General features: G+C 38.5%; 1 protein-coding gene across 4 annotated transcripts in view; it reads right to left on the bottom strand.

Moving 5' to 3' along the window:
• STAG1 (STAG1 cohesin complex component) overlaps positions 1–26,548 on the bottom strand; it is a 199,549-nt gene that overhangs the window by 95,311 nt on the left and 77,690 nt on the right. The gene's annotated exons all lie outside the window — the stretch shown is intronic.

Raw genomic sequence — 26,548 nt, 5'->3', positions numbered from 1 at the left:
GCAGCAGTTGTATCTGTTGTTCCTTCATCTGATTATGCCATTCCCCCTTGTTATGCAAAGAGTGAAGCTGACAGGATTAACTTTTTACTGTAAATTGAACAAAGCCAACAAAATTGAAAGTATAACAACACAACAGCAATAAAAGAAAATTCTTTTGACTCGATCTTAAATTCAATCAGTATAAAATAATAAAATATTTTACACATTATTGCCTTTGCAACTAGACATTGTCTAAATATCCAACCATGTAACACAAGTCGACATAGAGAACTTTTTTTCTACCGCACAATCTTCATTTGTTAATGGAAGAAATGCAGAAAAATTAAGCAAACCGCAAAGCTACAAAATCCATCCCAATGTCATTAACATTACAAAGAGTAAGTGTCCCTGCTTTTGCAAAAAGTTCAAGTGGATTAATGATCTACTGCATGGCTCCAAAAATTCACACCGTAATAGAAGCAGCTTAACAGCTAATAGTATTAGTTTCTATATAAAGGATAAATAAAGATAATTTAAATGTACTAAATATTATGAGAAAGTTTTAATTCTGCTATTTTATTCCTTGAAAAATAAGCATTAGAAGCATATGCATTTCAAAATATGCAAGCACAGTTAGAGCACACCAATCCTCTAAGTCTCAGCAGGGGTACTGTTTTACAACACAACTTGAATATTGATTTCTTGAATTGATTTTGCTTCTTCATGAAATAACACTTACTTTTAGCCATTTCATTATCAGATAACGCCATCAACCTCAGTTCTAACAATGACAATTTAAGTTTGTGCATGATAATTTTTATATTATTAATAAACAATTAGTAATGCAATATATTAATTTAAAACTAGAAACCCAAGAGAATACTACCATATGACAGTTGAAGACCTATTTTATCAGTTTTGATATCATCTGTACATGCAGCTACAATTTAATGTTTCCCCCAATACTGGAATTTTTAAGTGAAGCAGTTTTACAGTATGTCTCTGAGTACTAGTGGACAGCTATTCCTGGAAATTCACCTCAACTGCATTAATACCTACCTTTCTCCCACTGCATGCTGCCATCTGTTGCTCTTCTCATTGGCAATATAACCCTCATCAAATAAGTAACCACTGATCTTCGTTGTTCTGTTTTTTGTAGCCCTGATTCTAATTTTATTCTTTAATATTTATGACTTCTGTTAATAACCTTAAATAGCTTCCATATAATATATAAAGATGTTACTTTGTCAGAAAAAGTAAAAATACTATAACTAAAATTCCTTGCTAATGCCCCACATGCAATTCAATCTCAACTTCTTATAATTCTGTTCTGGTTCTCTGTATTTTTTCTCCCTGAGGATACGGAATGCAATTATACTGTGGTCATTATTATTTAGTGCCTCAGACAGTTACTTCTGAAATGACCTCCTGCATGTTACTCCACAGTCAAGCCAAGTATTATTTTTCCTTGACCAACTTCTCTCGAGGTTTCTCTGTCAGAGGGTGGCTGTTTAAAGCACAGCTGCTTTAATTCAACAACTCTGCAGATGCAGCAACAGTGCTCAGAGAAAGCTGATGGCTCACACCGGATCCATACACACCAGCCATGTCCCATCAGACAGCAAATCGTACAGACTGCGCCACAGACACGTGGAACCTGCCCACCGAATTGGCCAACGGGACAGGTTACAGACACAGGGCTACAGGCCATGGGCAGTTTCTGTGGATTCATGGAAAGGCTTTTTACTTTCCCTGACTAGAACTGAGACAGCATCATCTATCTCCTGGGCACTTCAGGATTTCCACTGATCACTGTGCAGAGCTGTTACAGGTGAGGCTAGTGTAGATTCTACATATATCTTCTAAACCAGCCACAGTTCATTTCTCTTGGAGCATGAGGCAGGGGCATGCACAGGATGAAACATCTCCTGGGGACGCCAGGGTGGACAAGAGCTCAACACTGCCAAGGAAGTGTTAGCAATCATTAAGAGGAGTGAAGATGAACAGCACTCATCAATCACCGTCATGTCTCGTTCTTTCCCCCACTTTTTATGACAAAGTTTACTGGAAGTCAGGTCAAGCAAAATGAGCATTTCTACTTATCTGGCAGTAGGTAACAGCTTTGGCCTGACTGCTTTTCCTGCCACCACCTTTCTGCCACCCAACCAAAACACAAACCTGTCTGTTCTTCTGGGAAACTGAATTAACACTCCGTAAATATGCTACAAAGACTCTGCTCACAACACATTTCATGGTGTCATCACAACATATCAGCACTGCAATGGTCAACATTGTTCAAATTCATAGTTTTTATGATTAGTGAAAAGCTAAGCTCTCCCATTTTCGTGTGAATCCTTAAAACATAGCAGATTTTTTACAAAATAGAGTTGAAGGTGTGGAATGCATTCCTGTGTCTACCTTACTTACGCTGCTAGTAGTCTTTTCTAAACGGAGTTTTACCTCTATCATGAAGCTCTCACTCTGCATTTAGTGAAGAGGATTTAAATTGTCCTAGTCCATTAACAAATTGAGAAGCCTGATCTACTTCAGTACTAAGTTCTCAGTTCAAACTTAATCACAAACATTGTGGGTATTTTTTTTTTTAAAAAATCTTCTTGCTGACATGTAATTACATTTCCTTAATGACAAAATTCCAGTTTAACTTTCAGCTAGGACAGATACCAATTTAATTTGTCAATAATTAATCATGTCATCCAACCCAGCTTTTAAAAGTGAAAAGAAAAAAACCATATAGAAGACACAACATTATTTCAACAACAGAAGAGAAAGACTAAAAGGGTCTTTATAAAATTGGATGAATACACTTAAAAAAAAATAATGAGAAGCTGTGCACAAAACAAGATACAATGTTTCTAGGAGATATACCACAGACTCAGTGGCTTCAGAACATATTTATAGTGAGAAGACTACCCAGTTATAATAGTAAGCCCTGCAAAAGACAAGTAACAAAAAAAAATCCCCAAGAGCTCTGTAAGATATGTAAGCTCTCAAGGCTGAGCAACAACCAACCTTTCATACCAGGAGTAAAAGAGGGTACTCTTTGGATGCAGGTTGTTCCGTGACTACCTGTCCTCCCCTGAAACAGAAGGCACTAACCACTGCTGGACAGCAAGGAACACCATCATTCCAACTACTACATTCCAGTGTAGTACATGGAGCGCCTACAGGGCACATGCATACATGGCCCACTGCATACAGCAATTCTGGTGTTTCTATAGGGAAGGGAAGCTTATGTAACAGAAAGAAGCGCTGCATGTGGGCTACTCCAGCTATAATTGCCCGCAGTCATTTAAGCACTATTAATGAAAACAAATTACTCACTAGTAAATGGACTCTTGAAATCTAAACTACTGACAGTTGGTAATAAATTATATAGTCTGTAGTACACTAACTATGCTATATAGTCAGTTTTAATGTCTGGTACCTTTATTCACAGAAGCTACAGAGCTAATTTTATCCCTTCTCTTTTGAACCACCTGCCCAAACTGAGTAAGCTGCAAGAAAATTGCTTCTGGGAAAATTGCAGCTCAGGGCTAAAGTCAACAAATATAAAGTAAGCCCACAGTCTCCTGTTAAAAAAGGATTAATTGTGAGTCCTTAAATTCGTGGTGACTGATCAGTATCTCTCAACCACACAAATTGGAAAAACAGTAACCAGAAGAAAGATTTATAAAGGCATCAAGAGAAATACGCTAGAAGATTTGGACTGGAAGGTATCATATGAAAAAGGCAATGCACTCCTTTGCATTAGCTGAAAGTCGATAGTTAGGATCAGAGCACTGGTAAGTGATCTTGACTGTTGAAAGGTCAAGAGAGGGCAAGTTTAATAAAGATCTTCCAAGGATGGATGATGATTACAGAACTGCTGGATGGGCATTATTTCCTTCCCTTGATATCATTCAATGTGCATTTCCTATACCTTTATCTCCACTTACTATTTAGATCATAAAACAATCCACTTCAATGTCCATAAATGCCATTTTTAATTGTCTCAGAAACGTTAGTGACAAATCTCTGTATGAAAGATGATAAACAAAGACTGAAGTCAAACTATAAAGAGCACATTATTTCTCACCGCTCAACTTGGGTCATGGTACACTTCTGTAACACTTCATTTACTGTTCCCAGAAGAGAGCTGCCTGAAACTAACCAGAAATTACTCACACCAGTAAGAAAGTTTATTTTCTGTAGCTTGCTCACAATCACATAGGAACACTGAAGTAGATCTTACCTCACTGGAATCAATAGGTGTTAATCATTAATCTAAATGGAAGCAGTACTGGGACAGCTGAAGCACATCCAAATAGATTCCGAGACTCCTAAATCCCATCAGGGTTCCTAACTTCCTATTGATTTCTACTCTTGAAAACCGAAACACTTTACTGAAACCAGAAGTCAGGATTCTAGAAAGAAGTCAATCTAAATACTTAGTTGAATTTCAGCTTTCACAGCACATGCAGGAATAGAAGACTCTTCTGTTGATTTATTCCCCAATTCTTCCTGTCGCATGGACTCTACATTGCCCAATTTCTGTCGCCAATGAAGCAGTATTCAAAAGCCAGTATCTCCCTAAAAGACACAGCCCTAATTCACCCTTAGAACAGCTTTAGATGGTGAACTGTTACTGAATGAATCAGCAAGAATCCCAATAGGAAAAAAAAAGGAAAAAAAATACAGCCTCATGCAATTAAAACTGTATCACATTTAGAATCACAGGCAGCTGTTATAAGGAATTCTAAAGGTTCATGTAAGTCCACCCTCCTACAATAAAACCAAAACCAAGCACCCATTAGTTCCCAAAATGTTTTCAAATGTATTCTGTAAAATCTCCCTACAATGTTAAACCCCTACCAGTCACATGATACACAGTAAAGACAGGAAAAACATATTCTCTTGCTGCAGTCCAATTCTTTAATTGACCTTCTGCTTATTAACTAACATACCAGAATATAGTTCTATTACCCTTAATTTTGTTTTTCTTATTTTATGCATTGCTCCGATTTTGTCCAACATGCTTCGGCAATTCTTGAATATTTACCTTTAGTTCTTTGGGTTTTACATTCCATTGATTTTCAGACTACTGCATAGCACATGATTCAAACAAGTTGTTCTCTTGCTATAATTCCTATTCCTCCTTTGCTTTAGGTTATTTTGCACTTGACTCTTGAATATGGTTTCTTTTTTGGAACAGGAAGCTCCTCATTTTTCCTTGGCTCTGCTACCCATACAGACTTGTACATCTATTTTTTCAGTATAGCCTCTTCCTCCTTTGAACATCATTACTGTTGTTTTGCCCTTCATATTGCTTTCACAGAACTAGGAATATTATTATTCTAACAGCTGAGGTCATTTAAGTCACCATCCTAATAATGAGAATTACCTCTAGCAGAGAACGTTTTCCATTTGTGTTCTCCATCTTCTGTATCAAAAAATTGTCACTACCACATTGTAAGAACTCACTGGACAATCCTTAACTTGCTATTCTACTCCTTGATGAGACCTTGCCAGTTTAAATCCATTCATCTCAAAACCTATTATACTGTACATCATACGACCCACATAGGGATCAAAAAACAATGAAGCTTTTGTATCTGGCCGCCTTGTTTTGATGGCTCATAGACGTCTACAGAAGAAACTCCCGGCTTCTCTCCCCTGTCACTGGCTAGGCATCTTCAAGAAAGCTATTCTAGATTTCAGAACAGATGTAAATGTTACACAGGACAAGAATTCAGTGGCAAGCATTTTCCTGAATTTTCAGATCTTGATTTTGCTAAAAATACTTCCAAGCAATTTTCCGGAATTAGATAAAGCCCAGAAAAAATATTCCAGAGAACTGTGTTAGCCCCACTTTGAGTCTTAAGTCTTAAGCTGTATGAGAGACATATGAATAGAAAAGACTTCCACCAGAGAGCAGAGAAAAGGACAAATTAATTTGTTGCTTGTCATCATGGACAGACACTTGAGGGTAGAAATGTCTTTCTCTATCGCAATGTGATGTTAAAGCTGAGAAAAACTGCAACAAAACTTAGGTTCTGGCATGTAGGAAACTGGCCGTTGCAGTCCTTTCATCCTTCTTAGGGCCCTTTTGTGCTCTCTCCTCCCAATGCCTGACTGCCACCTACAGTTCCTCCTCTGTGCTCATTACATGTCCAACGATGGCACGCATGTATAACGTACAGTCATAAACTGAGACAGAAAGAAGCACCTTGAATGGGACCACTACTAAAGCATTTTAAAGTTTACGCCTCCATGATACAAGGCCCAGAAATCCATTATTGCTCTGGTTTATGTAACTCAAACATAAGCAAGAAAACACATTTTTCTTATTATCATACAAAAAATTAGCTGAGCTGTTTCTGCTGGCCTTTTACAACTAAATTCAGCCTAAAGGAAGATGTCTTGCTCAGTATGGAAACTTCAATGTGATCTCTTAAAGTTTACTAAAATGGAACCAGGTGATTAGGCCTAGTCAGCAGAGGCAGGTCCTGCCTGGCTGCCCTGATCTCCTTGTGGGACAAGGTGACCCCCCTGACGGGTGAGGGACAGGCTGCGGGTGGTGGCTGCCCGGGCTGGAGCAAAGCCTTTGGCACCGTCCCCACAGCATCTCCTGCAGCCACCGGCTGCTCCCAGCCGGGCCGGGGGGGCTCTGCGCGGGGTCAGGAGCTGGGGGGCGGCCGGGCCAGGGAGCGGTGGGGAATGGAGTCACATCCCGCTGGCGCCGGGCACACGGGGGGTTCCCCAGGGCTCAGCGCCGGGGCCCGTCCTGCTGCGTGTCTGCACCGCCGGGCTGGGCGAGGGGAGCGAGTGCCCCCTCAGTCAGGGCAGGGGGCACCCAGCTGGGGGGAGCTGAGCTGCTGGGGGGCGGGGGGCTCTGCAGGGGGGCTGGGCAGGCCGGGCCGAGGGGCCAAGGCCAGCGGGTGAGGGTCGGCAGGGCTCAGCACCGGGCTGGGTTAATGGTTGGACTCAATGATCTTAAAGGTCTTTCCCCAACCTGAATGATTCTATGATTGAACCAAATCAGTAACGTTGATAGTGCCAAGAGCTATAAGGAGTATCAATAAAGGCAGTCAAAAACATCAGTAAAGCTGGATGGACTTTCTAGTTGTTTTGACTATCACAGTGCTCACTGCATGAAACAGTGGAATTTTAGTGTCGAATCCTTGCTATTTCTGATACCCAAATTGAAAGACAATGGTTTCCTTTTTAGAGTGAGCTATCCTACATTACATTTAGAAATTCAAGTTCTGAATGAGATTAAGAAGTTGATAACTATGTATATAACTAGTGCTTCATGTGATTTGAATTGTTCATCTCTTTCCAAATGTTATTTGATCCAGAAGGTAACAGTGAAGGTAACGATTCCCTCGTTACAGGTATAGGAAGAAATCCATTGAAGACTTAGAAATTTTTACAAAGATGGCAATTATTTGTGCCAATGACTTTTGCCAATCCAGTTACTTCCCCTTGCTGCAACAGCAACAAAAAAGTACACATTGTTATAGTAAAAGTGATAGGAACTTTATGTCTACTGTAAAGAAATCAAATCCTATGAAATTCCTAAGCTTCAAACGTGTGAGAATTTGCTACTTGCTTGAACTATCCTGTCAAAAGAAAAAATAAAAGGGGAGGGGGGGAGAAAAAAAAAAAAAAAAAAAAAAGAAAAATAAAGAATCCAGGAGCGATCCAAAGAACTACATACCACTACATCCAACTACTGTGCCAGACTGGAAGCTGATGTACTACAGAACTGGTGGGCCTATTCAAGGGTTGATATTATTTTTGTGAAGTAATGCTTCACAGAACTCTTGGAGCTCCATAGGGCATTAATAAGCAGCTAAAAGTCATACATTTATGCAACACATACATTTTCAAAATCTTATAATGATCTCCCTCATTTAGTTCTTAATGAAGTTGATATGCAATAATAAAGAAAATTCTCAGATTAAAAGACAGGAAAGCAATGATAGCAAAAATAGTCAGTTTGAGAAGGGAATGAACCTATCAATAGGTTCTTCTAAGCATCGCTGTTGATAAAAATATGTTAAATAGCAGATAAAAATGTTTTGAATGAAAGATTAATAACGGAGCAGAAAAAGTTTGCTGGTGACAGAATTATTTTTAGAACAGCTAGAATTAAAGCTGAGAGCCACCATTGTCAAAGGATTTCATAGTAATGAAATTGGTAAAATGGCAAATAATGCTTTTCAGGAAGCATGCTAATTCCACAAACTACTAGTAGAAAAAGAAGTAGGCCGACATATAGAGTGTCAAAAATAGTACACTTCATGTGTTCAGGCCTTAAAATTTCAATAAAGCAAACTTCCTTACTCTGAGTTTAAGGCAGATAACACTGTTTTGATATGGCTCTACAGTATTTGCATTTGGTAACTCTAAGCTGCTTTTCATCTTGATGTTAATGCCACTGACTGAGTAACAGAAGCCAAATAATTAATAACTAAAGCCACTAAACTTGCAATCTAGTATTTGTACTGAATTATTTCAAGAAATATATCTTTTCATGCTTTGATGGCTTGAAATAGTAATGCTCATAAAGTACCCACCTTTTTGTCAGATAACTTCACACTTGAACAACAGCACATTACATGAACATGAGTAAAAGGCTCAGGAGCCTTTGCTACCTCCAAGGCAGCACTTTGCTCCTAGTAATGCCTTAAAGCTTTTGTGCTTGGAAGCATCCACAACTGCAGTTATCTAGCAGCTGTATCCTGCCCTGCATTGCCTCAATTCACTCTGGCTGAACGAGAAGCCTGTGATCAAGGAGGACACTTCACTTAATGAGAGGAGAGCACTGACTCCAGCATATTCTTGGGTTTAAGCTCCTCTGAAACTTTCCAACTGTTTACTTAGCACTCGTTCCAAGATTCATTTCTGTGAGCACTACTCATTGCTGCAGTTTCCTGCACATGTGCTGTAAGGGAACATTTGTTAAGAAAAACATTCCTTGTGGATCTGGTGAGACAAAAACTAACATACGGATTTTTGTATCCAGCAATCAGCACTAGGTGTTAGGAAGAGTGCGAGTACAAGTCATCACTGGATGAATCTTGCATTTGGCAGCAGTTTAGGTTTTACCTGAACTGCAAGCTGTTAAGCCACACTGTGACTTATTAATTAATTAATACCTGCTACTGGATCTATCATTTCTTAATTAGTTTGTATTTCTGACCTCCACAGAACTGTGCATCAATGAAATCTGCAGTTTAGCTCTATGTTCCCTTAAGAAAGTACATAATTCTGTTTTTAAAGCTGCTGCCTGATCATTTTATTCGAAAAGCTTGGGATCTTCACTTGAAGAGCGAATAACTTCCTCTGCTCGCCCTTCTTTTGCTTGAGTTTTTCTCTCTAATTTTGTACATCCTTTTAGAAATAAACTACTTTCAATGCTCAAGATGCAGATACAATGTAAGTTTGAGAGATAATTTTTTCGTTGTTTCTAATATATATACACATAAATTTGCCCTTTATTTCTAATTAACTTTGCCTCTCAGAGCACTGCCAAGCAAAGAGATTGTATTTTCAAATTATTCACAATGACAGCAGGCTCCAGAAGTACACATTAGTAACTACAGCTTGCCACTGCATACGTGGAACCAGACTTTGGCTGCATGCTGTCAGAAGTTACTGAAATCTAGCAATATAAACACAGGTAGTCTGGAAGTAGAGCTGCAAGTCAAGTGTAAGATACAACAATGTAAATATTTGAAATAAGTCCGTTTAGGTATATCTACTCTTTCACAGTGCTTTTATCCAGGCCTGTTTTCACATCTAGACTCACCCATCACCTGTTAATACACAACACACAAGCTTCCCTCTGCAATGAGGGGCCCAGTGTGGGCCTAAGCTCTTCCCCCTCCTGGGTGGGGATCTTATCTGTGTGTGTGAGTACCTGATGGGGGGATGCAAGGACAACCAAGCCACACACTTCTCAGTGGTTCCCAGTCTCAGGAGAAGAGCCAGACAATCCAAACATGAGCACACTAATAGAGTCTAACTGTGTAAGCATTTTTGCAGCCAAGGGTGGAGTAAAACTATTACTGCCATTGCTAACCAGAGGCCACAGGCATTTTAACTGTGCCTGTGTTCACTGCACCCTAGTCCTGGGCTGTTAGGCTAGTTATCAATGTTTTATGAGTACCTGCTGTGTGCACTGAAGCTTGGTACCAGGTGTCTCTTGTTGTAACGCACAGTTCAGCTGTGGGATAATACAACAGCAAAGACCTTGAAAATACACAAGCTGTCTGATAAGCTGATTTCCGCTAAGACGAACCACTTTGTACCATTATTTTGCACTTCTAATGCACCAATATACTCTCTTTATACTTTTACAACATTTCATAGCAGTTACAATAAACCCCAGAGCAGTTTTAAAAATACTGAGTACTCCTTGAAGGCAAAATAATGGATTTCTGTTCCACCATATTGGAAGAGGCTTCATATACTACCGATTCTTTATTACGCATTCTTCTGGATAGCTAAAAGGTTTAATCCACCAGTTTTGAACGTAATAAATAGATAATTATTATTTTTAAACAGATGGCTTATTCCTGTTCAGTTTTGTAACATTTTTACCAAGTGTTTGCCCACACAAGGACAAACTCACAGCTACTTACTTCCCTTAGAAGCCTAGAATTACAAAATAATTTCACTTGGCAGGATTACTGACTGCCGTCTAGTCCAAACCCTTCCCAAGCAGGGCCAAGTAAAGCAGGCTGCCCAGGTGAGTTCTGAGTATGTCCCAGAACGATGATCCCACAGCCTCCCTGAGCCTTTATGCCTCCAGTACTTGACCACCTCATATCAAAAATGTTTTCCCTTACGTCACACTGGAATTTCCCATGTTTCAACTTCCATCTACGAACGGTCGTCCTATTGCTATGAAACTGCATGCAAAGTCTGGCTTCACCTTCTCTCTAGTCTCCCATTACTTGAAGAGAGCAGTAAGATCTCCCTTTGGCCTTCTGGTGACTGAGCAACGCTGTTCTGTCAGCTCCCCCACAGAAGCCCTTCTGCAAATCCAGACTCTTAACCATGTCACATTTATCCACATTTTGTGCTTCAAAGAACTTCAAGCTCTCTTTCACAGAAACCATCCACCAAGGATGTTCATTTCAGAGTCCACCCCAGGACACCCACTGCCGCAGCCCTGCCTGCCTTCCACTTCTGTGAAAGTGCCTGTCCCACCTCCAGGTTCACGCTGACAAGACAGCTCAGCCGTGACCCACTGCCAGTCTTCAGCAACCCTTCACACAGGTTTTGCCAAAGGATATTTTATCAGAGAAGCAAATTTCTTGTTAGTCAGTATCTGCATTTCTCTCAATACATAAAAAAAGCTCCATAAAACATGGCACCTCCACTCACCAGGAAGTTAGGAGGCGAAAGACAACCACAGGAGGATTATACGGCCAGGGTCCACCCTCCTTCCCTCACTCTTTCTGCTTCCCCTGATGCAGTATTGATCCTTGCCTCAGTCATCTGTTACTCTTATTTCTAGCCCTACTTCTCAGGTTTCTCTGAAGCAGTAAAGAAGGGAAGATGAAAGAGAAGTCCTAAAAAAAAAATTACAAAAAGAGAAGTAATTATCTAGAGATCTCCAACTGATGTGACAGGCTCTAGACTCCACACGAGAAGGTATCTCATAAGAAAGAAAACAACGTAACGAGAAAAAAAAATTAAAGAGAGAAACAGAATCCTTTACAGTGCCCTTCTTCCCCCAAAGCAACAGGCCGGGCCTTTCCACAAGCTGTGCCACACCTGGCTGTTGCCCAAGATGTGACAAAATCCCGCAGGCCAACAAAGCGAGTCCCCTGCAGCTGCTGAAGGAGCACCGTGCTCTGCCTCTCCTTCACGTGCCTCCTGACCCTTGAGACAACTGATCGTGCTCTATTCACCTCAAGGAAGCTACTGTTAAGTGCGTGAGATCTTTTCAAATATGGCTCTGAAGAAATACACTCGGTACAGGTCCTCTGCAATTTTACTTAAGCTCTTTGCTGCTCCCGTATGTGGATGGGAAGGATAAGGCCTGAAAGGAATGTCTGCATTTGCAGCAGCGATACAGCACCACATCTCATTAGCAGTGGTATCACCAAACAGACCAAAATAGCTCCAGGTTTCCCAGAGTCGATCCTTACTTTTCCAAATTCCCTGGTCACTACTCTTAAGATCCACCAGGAAAACACTGATGGGTATCTGCCCGTATAATTTATTTGATGGAAAAAAACCAGACATGGTAAACAACAACAGTAAAACAGACGCTTTATAAGCACTGCAAATAGAGCTGCAGTGGAAAGCTGAAGACCTTTAACAGCCAGTTTGATGAAAGCTGGCGTGCTTCATAAAATGAAACTGGAGATACAAGTTGTTTCAAAGACGTTTCTGTATCTAAAACATTTGCTTTCCCTTATTAAATTACTTATTAAATGAAAGCCACCATCTACCTGAAAATTTTCTATGCTTCTTTTATTACTCTGAAAGAAGGAAATGAGACTTGTTGCACTTCTGTCTGTAGCTACGCTGCTTAATAAATTCTGAACTATTTGTTTAAACCAAATCTTGACTGATCTTGGACATAAAATGCCCTAATAAATTTTACAAAAGCAGGTAGTTGAATAGAAGCCAAAGAGGTCATTCAGGCACAGTATGAACCATGACCCCAATTGCTGTTAATCTCTCCCAGCCTCTGACAGAGGCTGCAAAAAGTCAGGGACGCTCACGTTGTGAATGCTGCTGCTTCTTCAAGGAAAGTTTCAATTGGAGCACAACCACTTCTCCCCCAGAAGTGTTTGTCTATATATCTTATTTAGTTTCCAAAAAGTTACAAGCTTCTTCCAAATCTTTGAGAGTTACACGGTATTCAGAACATCATGGAACCATATCATGGAATCGTATCACAGAATGGTTTTGGTTGGAAGGGACCTTAAAGACCACCTAGTTCCAACCCTCTGCCACAGGCAGGGACACCTTCCACTAGACCAGGTTCATCTCTTCAAAAAGAGTATCTAACACTTCCTAAGCACATTCAACAGCTTTTGTATAATTCAGTAAAGAAGATCAACACAGATACACTAGAAATCACTCTTCATTAGTTCTGCTTCTCAGGAAATCATTTATTTAGAGTATATTAAAGACTAAAGCATTTACTGACCATGATCTGTGAAAAGACAATGTAAACATTAGCTGAGTGGGCTCAAAGCAATGTCTTCATCTTTCCCTCTCCTCATTCAAAATTAAGCAAGGTGAGAGAAGTTCTCCTTTTTCACATAACTATTTTTGCTGCTTTGCTAGGAAAAAAAAGTATGTTCTCTTACCTATTAGCTCACTCCAATACTCCTTTTTACTTTCTGACTACCAGAACACATGTATGGAGATTTTTCTTTGTCTAAGGAAATACAAATAATTTGACAAATCACATGCAAAAAACCCCATAATTTTTTGTGCTTAGAAACTATAAAGCAGAAACTAAGAACTGCCAAACTTGCAATGCTCTGTGCAACCTTGACTTAGTCTCTTTGTGTGTCAACTTTGATGACTCCCTAACTTACATGGTTCTCTGCTATTCTGTCTGGCTTCATTAGCCACAGAAAACAGAACAGCTGGAAGCAAACAGGAGCTGTGTTTGTGAAATTGTTGTATCTCCAATGCATGCAGCTCTTGCTACAGCCAATGAACTAGGTAAGGAAGCACAGGAAGATGGTGGTCTTACACGAGGAACTGGTTAGGATGCTGCAGACTACTATTTTTGTTCACTTCTGAGTTCCTAAAAAGGGTCTGGACAATTTAAAACTATTTCAAAGATGGTCGATAATGGCACATTCTCCATTTTCCAAGCATCTCTCTTGCAGTCTCATGGATGAATTTACAGAAGTGCAGACACAAACAGTGCTAACTGCATGTACACTGACTGTAACACTGTCCTTTGGCTACATAAACCCCCCTAAACTTAAGAATCAGGGGAAAAGCTTGAATCAGCCCTTCCTCACTGGAGAGGGTGAAGCAAGAGGGCTTAGGCTAGACTCCTGCTTTTTCCTTATTGCAAATATCTATCTATTATACAAAAATAAAAACTTCAAGTTTCCACCCATGAACTTTAACAAATCTTCTAGGTACTCCAAGCATAGTCATTATGCAATTGAAAAGAAGTAGCAGGAAATCAGTAACAGCTATGGCTTAAACATGCAATATGGTATCTGAAAAAACCTGCCCATAGGGAGTGGCACAGATATTGTATCGGCTGTCTCAAAATCTTTTTATAGCAATGACTCTGTGCCTGGATTAGCCGTTTACAGAGCAGAGACAGGATCTTTATTTACAAGGGATTTACAAAGAAAAACTAGATGAAGCCCTATATAAAAAAGACCTTGAAGAAAAGTTAGGTTCTTTTATTTTTGATTGGAACTTGGCTACTATGGAAAAATGAGAGGAAGCATCATATTAAGAGTGAAGTTAAAACAACACCATGAAGAGTTTCTCAACTTGTTTTGGGACGGGTAAGAGAACAAGCACGTACTAGAACCAAAATCAGTAAATTTCTGTACATGCTTCTAAAAATGCAATGCAAGAGGGAACCGTCACCTTAGAACTGAGAAAAGATAAACTGCTGGCACACACAGAGATCACAAGTGTTGACAAGACAAATATAAGTACAAATGTCAAAGAAGGAGCAGAGAACTGAGAAAGCTCAATATACCACTTGTTTCTCAACAGTGGATGTCTAGGATTCACTAAGGAATATTGGAAAGCAAAATTTTAAAAAAGATACACCTTTTTAAACTTACTAATACTAGAAAAACTAAACTTTACATAAGTGACAAAGCAGCAAGTACTGTAAAGAGTGCTGAAAGACAAACAATAATAAAAAATGGATGAAATACAAGAGGGAATGAAGAGCCTGAGTACATTAATTAACACAAAGATAGTGGACTCCAGGGGAAAAATTAATCAAGTACCACTAAGGAAAAAGGAAAGAAGAAAAACACAGAGGAACATTGCAAGTAAGGCAGGTTTAATCTGGAAAAAGGCTTAAATCCTTATTTACAACCTCCTTTCAGATTATTTTGGATCTTCTGCCTTACAAATTTTAATATGAGAACCAGTTGAAATGGTGTGTTTTACTCAAACTAATTGTAAATACATCAAGAATTATCATGCCACTAATACTATTCTTTGCAGACATCCAAATGCAAAACACCACTTAACGCAGCAAAGAATAAAGCTGCCACCTTACTCATCTGGTTGTTTCTTACAGCTTGGTGGAAAAATCTTTGAAGTGGGAAAATACAAAGCAATACTTGGGTAAAATAAAGTATTTTAAAATAACCTACAGCGAATATTTTCTTTTGTAAAGAGCATTTAGTTTTCTCAGTACTTTGTAACAAACTACTCAATATATTCTCCACACACAGAGCTTTCAGCCCTTTAGGCAATCTTTCCTTTTAAGGTTTCTCAGTGCTACCTCTCCCCCATTATCAGTTTAAGATGTCTGCAAGTCTTAATACCAGGTTATCTTTACTATAAAATGCTCACATTTTTAAGTTTAACCATTATGCTAAATTTTCTGTACAGTACCCACTTTTTTTGGCATAACTACAGCCTCAGCTGTAACTCCATGTCAACACAGACTCTGTCTAGTAATTGCTTTGTTGTTCTTCCTACATTAAATTTTCCTTGAAGTCCACAATAACACTGAAGGGTGTTATATACTATGGAACAACTGCTTGATGAGAATATTAAAATTTGAGTTACATTGTTAATTAATGCTCTGTTCAGCAGTATATTCTGGCTTTACCATTCTGCAGCAGCTTAAAGCAGCCCCACCACATACCCATCTGACGAAATGAGTATACTGCTACTCTGGCTGCTGAAGAAAAGCTAAACCACTGGGGATGTACACCTGTCTGCCTGCCTGCCTCTTCTCCTGTTTCTTAAGCTCATCTGTGTAGACATGCCCTCACAGAACACATTCCTTTCTTGTAATTTTCAGAATCTGTAATTTCTTCCTTTTGCCTTATACTTTCCCGCACTTAAAGGAACAAGTGTACCTCTTCATCCTTGATTTCACTGTTACAGATGAATCAGTTTCCCCTTCTTGATTTTTTGCTATAATTGAGATATCAAGCATGTAATTATTTTTCCCCAGGATATTTAGTACTTTTTTGCTGTCATTACAGGCTGATAAGAACTAAAAAGGTAAGTATAAAGGATTGCCCATTTCCAAAACACCTGCCACCTTACACTGTTTCCATGAGATTGAAGTCTTAACATAGCTAAGGGTTAAATGCATTTTTCAAAATAGTGCAATGTCTCTCACTGTTTCTAATCAGAATGAACTGCAAGCATTACTCAACACAGGCAGGCAGAGAGGAACACTACCAGGGCATGAGGACTGCAGATGCTCTTCCCTCCCAAGAGCAGCTTATTGCCTCATCTTCCTTCAGAGCACCAGGAAACACTAGCCACTGAGTAAAAGCAATTCTGTATTTCCCTGAAAGAAAGTTAGGGGACACCCACCTGTGCATTCATCTGTGCATGTAAAATCTAAATCTAAGCCCTGCAGTTTCTAACTTGTCTCACATCTTCACAGCTCAGTGTTAAACCTCATCCATAGTATTGTTCTTGATTTTATAACCTACCATAACTGGAGCAAAGCCAATGCAAATAAGTTAACTATTAATACTGTATGCTACAATAAATACACTTCACAATCAAAACAGTGTACTAGACTAATACATGTTACATTATACTGTACTACACTAACGTTACTCTAGGACACTGTTGAGATCAATTGAATATGAGTATGCTAAAATCCTTCCTTCCCTAGCCTCTGATTTTTTTTTCTGCCTAAAACATATTAAACACCTCTGTAATCATGGAGTTAAGTTTACTAAGCTACTACTCATTCACGAAAGCACTGTCAAAACTAAATCCAACTTTAATTTTATATCCCAGTTAAGGAGGTAAAAGACATTATTATGGCATTATATACATAGCATGCAAAGTAGCACTACAAAGTAATCACTGGCCAAAGCATCAGACAACTGGAGCAATACAGTAATATACCAAGTTTAACTGACAATTGTTCTAGGCCACCCTGTCTTTCTCAATAGTAAACAGCTTATACACAACAGTTACAACTCTACTCCCCTAACACCTTGTGAACTGCTGAACTCAGCCACTGCCCCTTATCAGCAAACTGTTTACATCAAGGCCTCATTTGAATGCAGATATCTCCAAAACCTAGCACAGAAACTGGCTCTCACAGCTGAGTTAGCAGGTAAGAACCACAGGACCTAAGATTAGGTCATAAATATCATGTGAATGTAGTTTTACTCTTTGATCTTAATCCATGCATTTTTATTACAAAGAAATAACTGGAATGGAACAAGGAAGAGTGGCAAAGAGGTTTACGAGAACCCTCTACAAAATTCCATATGGGACAGAGAAGATGTATATGGAATGATTTGTTATGTCTCAAAAAAAATCCCAAGGAAGTAGCCAGTGAACTATCAGAGAGCTAAACCAAGGGATTTTTCCATACAGTACATAACTGAAGTATAATCCTACTGTTACAGGCTGCCATAGAAACCAGAAAAAAAAAAATGTCTGAAAATTAGTTATCAAAGAAATTTGAGAACATCCTTCACTGCTATCAGACAGAACAGTTTGCAAGTGCTTATAATGGGCCTGGGCTGGTATCTTTCCCATTTGCCACATTTTTCTGTGAGCAGCTACAAGCGGACCAGATAAGACAGGACAAACAGAGTGTTTAAAAATCTTTAGAGCTCAAATGTACTCTCCCACCACACACACACACACACACAAAATAAAGTATCTGTTTGATAGAAGCATGAGTAACTACAAATGTACACATCACAAATTAAACTCTAAGCCACGGATTTAGTTACAAATTGACAAAAAATGCATTCAACAATGAGACATCATATGATAAGGGAGAATAAGCTGTATTCTGCATATGACACCAGTAAGTCAAATTTCTACATCAACTACAAACCTGGGTTATCTTGATGCTAGCCCAAGAAGACTAAGTCTCCAGGAAAAAAAAAAAAAAAAAAAAAAAAAAAAAAAAAGAAGAAAAAATATCACATTACCTACAAATCTTGAGAACACAAAGCAAACAAGCAAGCTCAATGCAGGTTTTGGTTTTCTGCTCAGATAAAGAATTCAAGACAGACTGCATCTCTTACAATTCCTTTGTTAATCAGGACTTGGAATTCCAATCTATAATACCCACAAGTAGTGCCAGGAATTGATTGGCATATATTTTCTTCTGTATATGAATGGAAAGAATTACATCTTCTGGAAGAAAATTCAGTGGTGATTGGTTGAAAAGACTTACAGTTCAACAGCTGCTTGGAAAATTACAAATCAAAGTGCTGCTGATCCATAAACTTGATCTTCTCATAATTTGGAGCAAAAAGCTACTCCACCACTGGTCACTTACCCAACTCACCAAATAACAAATCAGGACATGAAAACAAACTGACACTTTTCCTCTGAACCTGCAAGGAATGCAGTTTGCTGATATTCTACCAATGGTGCCATACCAGAATGAAATCATGATTCCCAGTGAGGCATAACAGTTGAATTTATTTTCTCCTCTCCTTAAAAGCAAGTATGTTAGTGTATGTGATTCTCTACTTTCAACTGGTGGATGAAAAACTGAGTATGAGCCAACAATGTGTGCTCACAGCCCAGAAAGCCAACCATACCCTGGGCTGCACCAAAAGAACTGTGGCCAGCAGGTCAATGAACATGATTCTCCTGCTAATACTCTGCTCTTGTGAGACCCCCACCGGGAGGCTGTGTTGAGCTCTGGGGCCCCCAGCATAACAAGGACATGGATCTGTTGGAGCGAGTCCAAAGGAGGCCACGAAGATGGTCAGAGGGCTGGAGCACTTCTCCTTTGGAGACTGGCTGGGAGAGTTGGGGCTGTTCAGCTTGCAGAAGGTTCTAGGGGGACCTTACAGCACCTGCCAGCACCTAAAGGGGCTGACAAGAAAGCTGGGGAGAGGCTTTTTTGCAAGGGCTGGTAGCAACAGGACAAGGGGGAATGGCTTTAAACTGGAAGATGGGAGATTTAGATGAGATATTAGGAAGAAATCCTTCCCTGTGAGGGCGGTGAGGTGCTGGCCCAGGCTGCCCAGAGCAGCTGTGGGTGCCCCATCCCTGGCAGTGCCCAAGGCCAGGCTGGACGGGGCTGGGAGCAGCCTGGGCTGGTGGGGGGTGTCCCTGCCCATGGCGGGGGGGTGTGGGGTGGGGTGGGGTGGGACTAAATGATCTTTAGGGTTCCTTCCAACCCAAACCGTTCTATAGTTCCATGAACCACAAAAATCAGTTAAGATTTTAGCTTTGTTAGGCCACAGTTTTCAGATAACCACATCACTGTAGATCAGACGTAACTGGTCTTCAAAGACTCTAAAAAAAAGAATTTTAATGATTTCCACTGTATTCCCCACTGATGCTTGCTTCAGAAGAACTGAGAATCTTCAGCTGGCTCTAAACTATAAGTAAAACCATAGAACTGGAAATTCTTATTACAAGACTTGGAGTTAAGAGTGGAAAGGTCACTTAGCAACTTGGCTGGCCCAGCAACTGTTGTCGTTTCCTTTCACCTACAGTTTCAGAATCCAAAACTGACACAGGTAACAAGATCAGAGAGGCTGATTTAGAGTTGCAGTTAGGCTGGCATGGGATCCAATGCCTTTTGGTTATCAAAAAAGTCTACAGTGAATATTTTGAAGACTCCCATTGAGCTCACTTCCAATAAAAGTCATGTGAGCAATATCCTTGGAACCAAAAGAGCTCCCTACAAATACCCTGTTGTGCACACAGCCACTTCATAGAGTATGAACTCAATGGGAAACACATATGCCTCAGCTGTCAAGAGTCCCTATTTCTTTCAGTTCATAACTTCAGAAAGAAAAAGGGGACTCAATAATTCCAGCTCTATAATATTACATATAATAATATTCCAGCTCTAACTGGAAGAAATTACTCATGTTGTTATGGAGATCCATACTACACCTGACCCCACTGGTGTGTTAAATTTTGTATTCTTTCATCTTCACCACCACAAGCAAAATGCTAGCTGTCTAATAGGCAGCCTGTGAGAACACAGGAGTAACAGCAATCTTCTGTTAAACTCAAAAGATGCTCTTTTCTTGAAATGCATCTGCCTCTTCTTCATCAATAATAAAAAGTAACTTTTAATGACTAATTAAATTGACTTGAAGAATATAAGACGAAAATCAAAATGGGGCAAAAATGGTTTGAATCAACAGAGCAGAAAATTGCCATGCATTTATGTCACAAGTTGAAATTCCACTACAAACACCTAATCCACAAAACTATTCTCTGCTAAACTATTTGGAAAAAGGGTACTTAGACCCATCAAATTATGTATAATCTTCTGTTATAATTATCAGTTTAATAAATATAATGCTACTTAGTAGCGCTGCTAGGTCCCTCTGAAATGTCCTTATTACACAACTGCATAATTAAAGTCATTTGCATGACATTCTATTTCCCTACATAAACCATGTGATGTACTTACTTATCAGCTTTGGTCTCCCAAAATGAAAATTTAGTCCTTTCTTTTAATAGTTGGCCATATAGCAATTTTCTCAACAGCTTTTGTTGAGAACCGCTTTACCACATTACTTTGTTGCTATGTTTAAGGGATGCCAGTTCACTGCCACAACATGGCTTTCTTTTAGAGAGGATGTGGTATCTTCCGTTCTCGTCTAGATACCTTATTTAATTCATTAAATTTAACCTCTAAAACTCCAGTCTGTCCTGTCTCTGGAAGAAAAACTGTCTTTAAGGAAAGAAACAATTTAGGAATAATAATCATTGAACTACCAGCAAAAGTATGTAGCTAACAGGAATGTGACGTCATCAGGTTTTGATTCTCACTTCATTAGTTTATGTCAGGACCTAATTTTTGGAGATCTGTGATAACACTTCCCAAACAATCTTTAGGACATCAGTAGATTAGCGTTTTTTTGTTGGGGGGGGGGGGGGGGTGGCGGGTGGAAGGGCTGGTTCTGTATCTGGTTCTGTACCTGGGTGACAGCAAAACTGTTGGTACGAGGGACTCTGTAGTTACTCCATTTACAGCCCTGCGTAGTTGTGTAAACAGAAGCTCAATCTCCAAAATAAAACTGTAATTTGATGGAGCTGCAGCATGTAAGTTACAAAAGCATTCACAACTTCCCTTAAAAACATGCTTGACAGAGAATTTGCTGCATTTCAAATAAAACTCTGCAAACTCTTATTCACCCTATGTTCAAACCTGCACCTCCATTTCTCATACACATCTCCTGTGATCATTTATGTATTTAGTATTCTTTTGCTTGAGATAGCTATCCGTCATTACCTGTGTAAGATAAGATACAAAGGAAATCATTTAGTCTTTCTAAAACCTCCACTACTCATTAACTGCTCTTTTTTTAGGCAGGTATCTTATTTCCAGCAGTTTAAAAGAACTTCTTGCTATGTTGTTTTACTAAATTTCAAGATGACTCTGTAATATCAACAATTCTTTTTAAAACACTGTAATTTTTTGTTTTTATTGTAGAAATTTATCACCACTACCTCTTATCACAGAGCTACATGCATTACTTTGTGGTTCCATTCATACAGTTGACTAAATAATCTTGATCCAGGAGTCTGTGCTGGGATTAAACATGGTCAATAGCAAATGTATTCTTGCCATACTAAATTAGATCTGAAGTAAAAATTGGTTTAGTGCTTTAATTGTTGAGAATTTTGGGATCTGGTATTTCTAGAGTCTAAAAGAAAAAGATTATTTCAAGCAACAACAATATTGGCTATATATCCATGTAGTTAGATATAGCTACAATAAATCTTCATCCCCAAAAGTTGCTAAAAGTATTTCTAGACCCTTTTCCCATTATCACAGTTTCCTAAGTCACACCTTACAAGTTATTCAGAACACTTATTTCAATAATGATGAAAAACAAAATGAATAATAGAGATTGTGGTAAATCTAACAAACTACATTAAAGGTATTTCAAAAGATGATGTTACGACTTTGTAGAAGCTCATTTCCACAACAGATGGTACCTATTAAACTCCACAGACTAGTCCTGAGAGAAATTTCTAAAGAGGAGTTTTAACATCATAACTCCTCTGAGTTCATCCCTTTATGAAACCAGGCAGTTTTGAACTGAAATACCCAGGACCCAACACCACAAGCGAAGGGTATGAATACCAGTTGTTCCAACCTGAAATGCAAGCTAATGGTGTTAATTAAAAGAAGGGAGAAACTCAACTCTACTGCTCACTTCTCAGCTGATGTCAGTTATCCAAGAACCAGGTTCAGCTGTGCTAGGGGTTATCAGCTCCTTACTTAAACAAGGGTACAGAGACAGCTGGCAAGGGAGCTCACCACTGTTCCTGCAAGATCTGGTAACAGTTTTATATAACTACCTTTTCCACCTTTCCAGGTACCCAAATACATTCCACCATGCTTCCTGCTTGATGCAAATACAAAAAAGACAACAACGTGGAAGTAAAAGCCATTTACACCAGTGTTCTCCACAATGGGTTTGTCCCTAGCAGTGCCAGAAAATGCCAAAACTTCCAGTTAAAAGGAGGTGAAAAATTGTAAGGCTCAGCAGGTCATGGTTCACATTAAAGATGGCTGAGACAACATGATCAGACTGATATAAGCCAAGAACGAAGTAGGTAGTAGTGGAACGTGAGCAGGACTGTATCGGCTTAAGAGCTGACTTCGTCTTTTTTCAAATTTAGATGTATCATCTTCTTTAGAAGTCAAGATGCTCTTTTTCTTCTATATCCAGCTACTGTTGAATGCTTGCAAATTAAGAGACTATTGGATTTGTTTTAACCAATTACTTTGTGCCAGAGAATAATAAGGCTTTTTCATTAGGATGCAGACCTTTTTAATCATCCCCGTCTTTTTCTCTTCAAAAGTAATTATTGCAGTGTGTACTAGCATTGCACTTAATAAATCTATGGCTTCCCTGATGCAAAAGGGAGAGAATCATAATGACAATGTTTGCTGAGAGAAATGTAATTTTTGGAATTTAATTCCTACCCTTGGTCTGGAAAAAATCTGACTCTACCTTCCGCAGAATTTGCATCTATGGAAAGACAAGAGACATTAGGACCTTTCCTGTTTGTAATCCAGTAAAAAAGTGCTAAGATCTAGTGGCATTTGATTGCTCTTCATAATTAGTTCCTGTCTTCAAAGAAAGTACCATCTATGTAAATTAAAAATAAATAATCCAGCAATTTTTCTAATGCACAGGTAGACGCAAACTCATATACAGGCATAATTTGCTCACAAGTCTTAGAACATTATCATTAAAAAAAATAAGAAAAACCATTAGTTTGATTTTTATCTGCTTCATACAGGGATGTCCCTCCTGTAAGAAATTTGTATTATACAGAAAACAAACTAAACATAAATAAAGAGGCAACGACATACATCTGGCTAGTAAGACAGCAACTATTCTGAATCCACAACAAGAGGTATTTATTGCTCTTCTCTTAAAAAGTTATAGCATTAAGGCATCACTGATCTGAGAGAGACTTCTCAAATAGTAACTTCATAGTCACATTAGTACCATTTTCCAGATCAATATGTATGTAATCAAATGAATACAGGGGAAAACAAGTAGTAATATTTTAAAACCTTATACAATTTATCTCCAGTGAGCAGTGCCAAAAATAATTTTACAAGCTATAAATTTACTAAGTAGTACACAGGAGCAGAACACAGACTTTGTTGCATTTTTACAAGGAGCACTTTCATTTTCAGCAGAGATTTGAACATATTATACATAACTGGCAGTGCAGAACTTGCTCTTAGACGATGATTTCAAAGGTAATTTATCTTTACTTACATTATACATTTGCTGTAAAATATTCTAGTATTGCAAGTTCCATCAATTAATTCAATAAAAATATTGTAAATTATTTGAAAGTTTATATTAATTCTATTAATAAATTAGTTAACAGCTGATTTTAAGCCAGCTTATGTTCGGTCTGCTGTCATAGTTGAAACATGAATAGTTCAATATATTCAGGTAGCAAGTAATAAAGAAAAATACGTTTGGTTCAAATTACTGTCACTCCTGTAACCAATTCATAGGGTGGAATCTTGGACTGAAGTCAAACCTCACTACAGCAGGTATTTCATTTGCATGTTGAAACCACAGACCAGTATGTACGACCTTCGTTCATGTCTCCTGTACTGAAAGGTCAGCAAATTCCTGCATTTTTCCCCCCACTAGCTTCTGAAAGTAGGAGGATGCACCTTTTGGGAAGAAGATGCCGTTAGATCACAAGTGGTTATAAAATGTGATGCGCTACTTCAAATCTTTTTTTACCCTCTCAGATCTGAATTTTTATTTATTTATTTATTTTTAATTTTTTAAGGCTTCTCACCCCCAAAAGAGTCAGGGAAATGCAAAGATTAAAAAAACCAAACAAGAATAATTTTGTAGCTGTTTTTCCGATAGCCAAATAAACTTTTAAGAGCTAAAAAATAGGAAAAAATAGTAGGAAAGAAAGAGGACATGAAGTGAGAAGTACAGATACTTTCAGCAGCAAACAGGAAGTAACATTGAAAATCTTTTTGGTTTAAAAACTATATACACAATGAAACTAAAGCTTTACTTTCAAGAACATCAACAAGTATCTACCATTTGTAGTTCTTCAGAAAAACTCACACACCATGAAACCATATTAACTGTTAAGTGTTTGATATGAACTTTTTAACCTTACCTACCTTCATTTAAAGAACTGAACTGATGAAGCATTTAATACATGTCTGGTAATCTGATTTATCTTCCACCCAAGCCAGTTAATAATTTGCATCTTATTTTCAGTTTGAATTTTATAAGCTTTCACTTCAAGGTAAACACACTGTAAAAATGACCTCAAGGCTCAGAAAACAAGAAGTACAACGTTCATATCTGGTTTATCTACACCACACATGAAATTAAAATTAAAATTAAGTCATTTCCATCTTTCAGTCTTCCCATTTTTGAATGTGGTTAACAACACGTTTTTAACTTCGTCATATGGTTATTGGGGTGTATTTATTTCTGTATACTGAGCATATGAAATATTTTAAAAATTCTTGATGTTACTATGACTTAAATATCTATTTTTTTAATGTGTATTACTCCTTTACTTTGCAGCTTCTCACAGACTAAAAAGGGATTTTGTTGAAGAAACTGGGAGAAAGCATAGTTTATACCCTTAATAAAAATACAGCCTCCAATGCAATGAATAGCATTATCTTCTAATTTCTTCAAAATACTAAACTTTTATGATATATCAACTCCTTAATAATAAATGAATGACCAAAGAGGTAAAGCTTTTTAACACATGCCAAAATCAGCAACATTTCTCACTAACAATCTGCAGCTCATTATGAAAGGTCTATTTGAAGGAAATTACATTTATCAATTAGTCTTATTTCTATGCTTAGTAACATCCATCTGTACAGAGTTATTCTATGTTGTTATTCATGATGTTATTCCATCAATCACAAAACTGTGTACAAATAAATGCCAAAAGACTAATAGTTTTTAAACCATTACTCCACTTAAATTGTTATACCCCCTACTAAAATATTATTAGTCAGAGTAAGTAACACTATTTCCTGGCTTATTTGCTTTCTGAAATCCTGTCCACAGCAAAGCAAGTAGTTGCTTGTTCATGCTTTGCCAGACCATACAATGACCACTTTATGGTGCTTTTTCCTGGTTTTAGCCTTCAACTTCCCTTGGCAAAAGAGGAATCTATTAGCTTGCCCTTAATTGAGAGCACAGAACACTAATAAAAATCAAAACAAGCATGCATCCTGCATTCAAGCAAACTAACTCAACTTCTGCACTTGTTGACTCAGTTTGCACCATTCAATCATAGAAATTTTCAGAGGATCTTACTGGAATAGGTGAGGAACAATTAGAGATTCAAGGCTCCGGCTGGAAGAGAGTGTGGATCCCCAAGTGTCTGATTCACAAGGGAAAAATCCATAAAGATGTCCCGCTTTAAGCACTGGGCAAAATCTTCACACACAGATTCCTGCTTAACTCAACAACTGAAAAAACCCCCAACCCTAACCACCAGCAGCAATCAAGGCTGACAGGTGACAGTTTGAACATTTATTCGTTAACATTTGGTTCCACACAAGAATCTAAAGAGAAGATTTTGAGTGGAAAAGTAAGATAGGAGAAACAGCAAATAAAGGAAATTCAACTGCTTCCTTCACCAACTACTCCTAAAAAAACATCTGCAGTGTGCCAAATCACAAAACTGTGTAAATGGAGAGCTCCTTCTAATCCAGAGAAGGCTACAACACTGTGAAGAATTCAACAGTAAGGGAGTTCCACCAGTTTTGTTCCGCTGGTAACTGGTGTCGCAGACCTGTCTGTCAGAGCTAAGGCCAGCAGCAGTGCTCAAACCACTTCTGAAAATCTCTTTAAGCATTTACAAGTTTCTGGCTTAC

This window comes from Falco punctatus, assembly GCF_963210335.1.
Source record: "Falco punctatus genome assembly, chromosome: 13".
In the NCBI taxonomy this organism is placed as follows: Eukaryota; Metazoa; Chordata; class Aves; order Falconiformes; family Falconidae; genus Falco; species Falco punctatus.
This window is presented reverse-complemented; position numbering and strand designations above follow the sequence as displayed.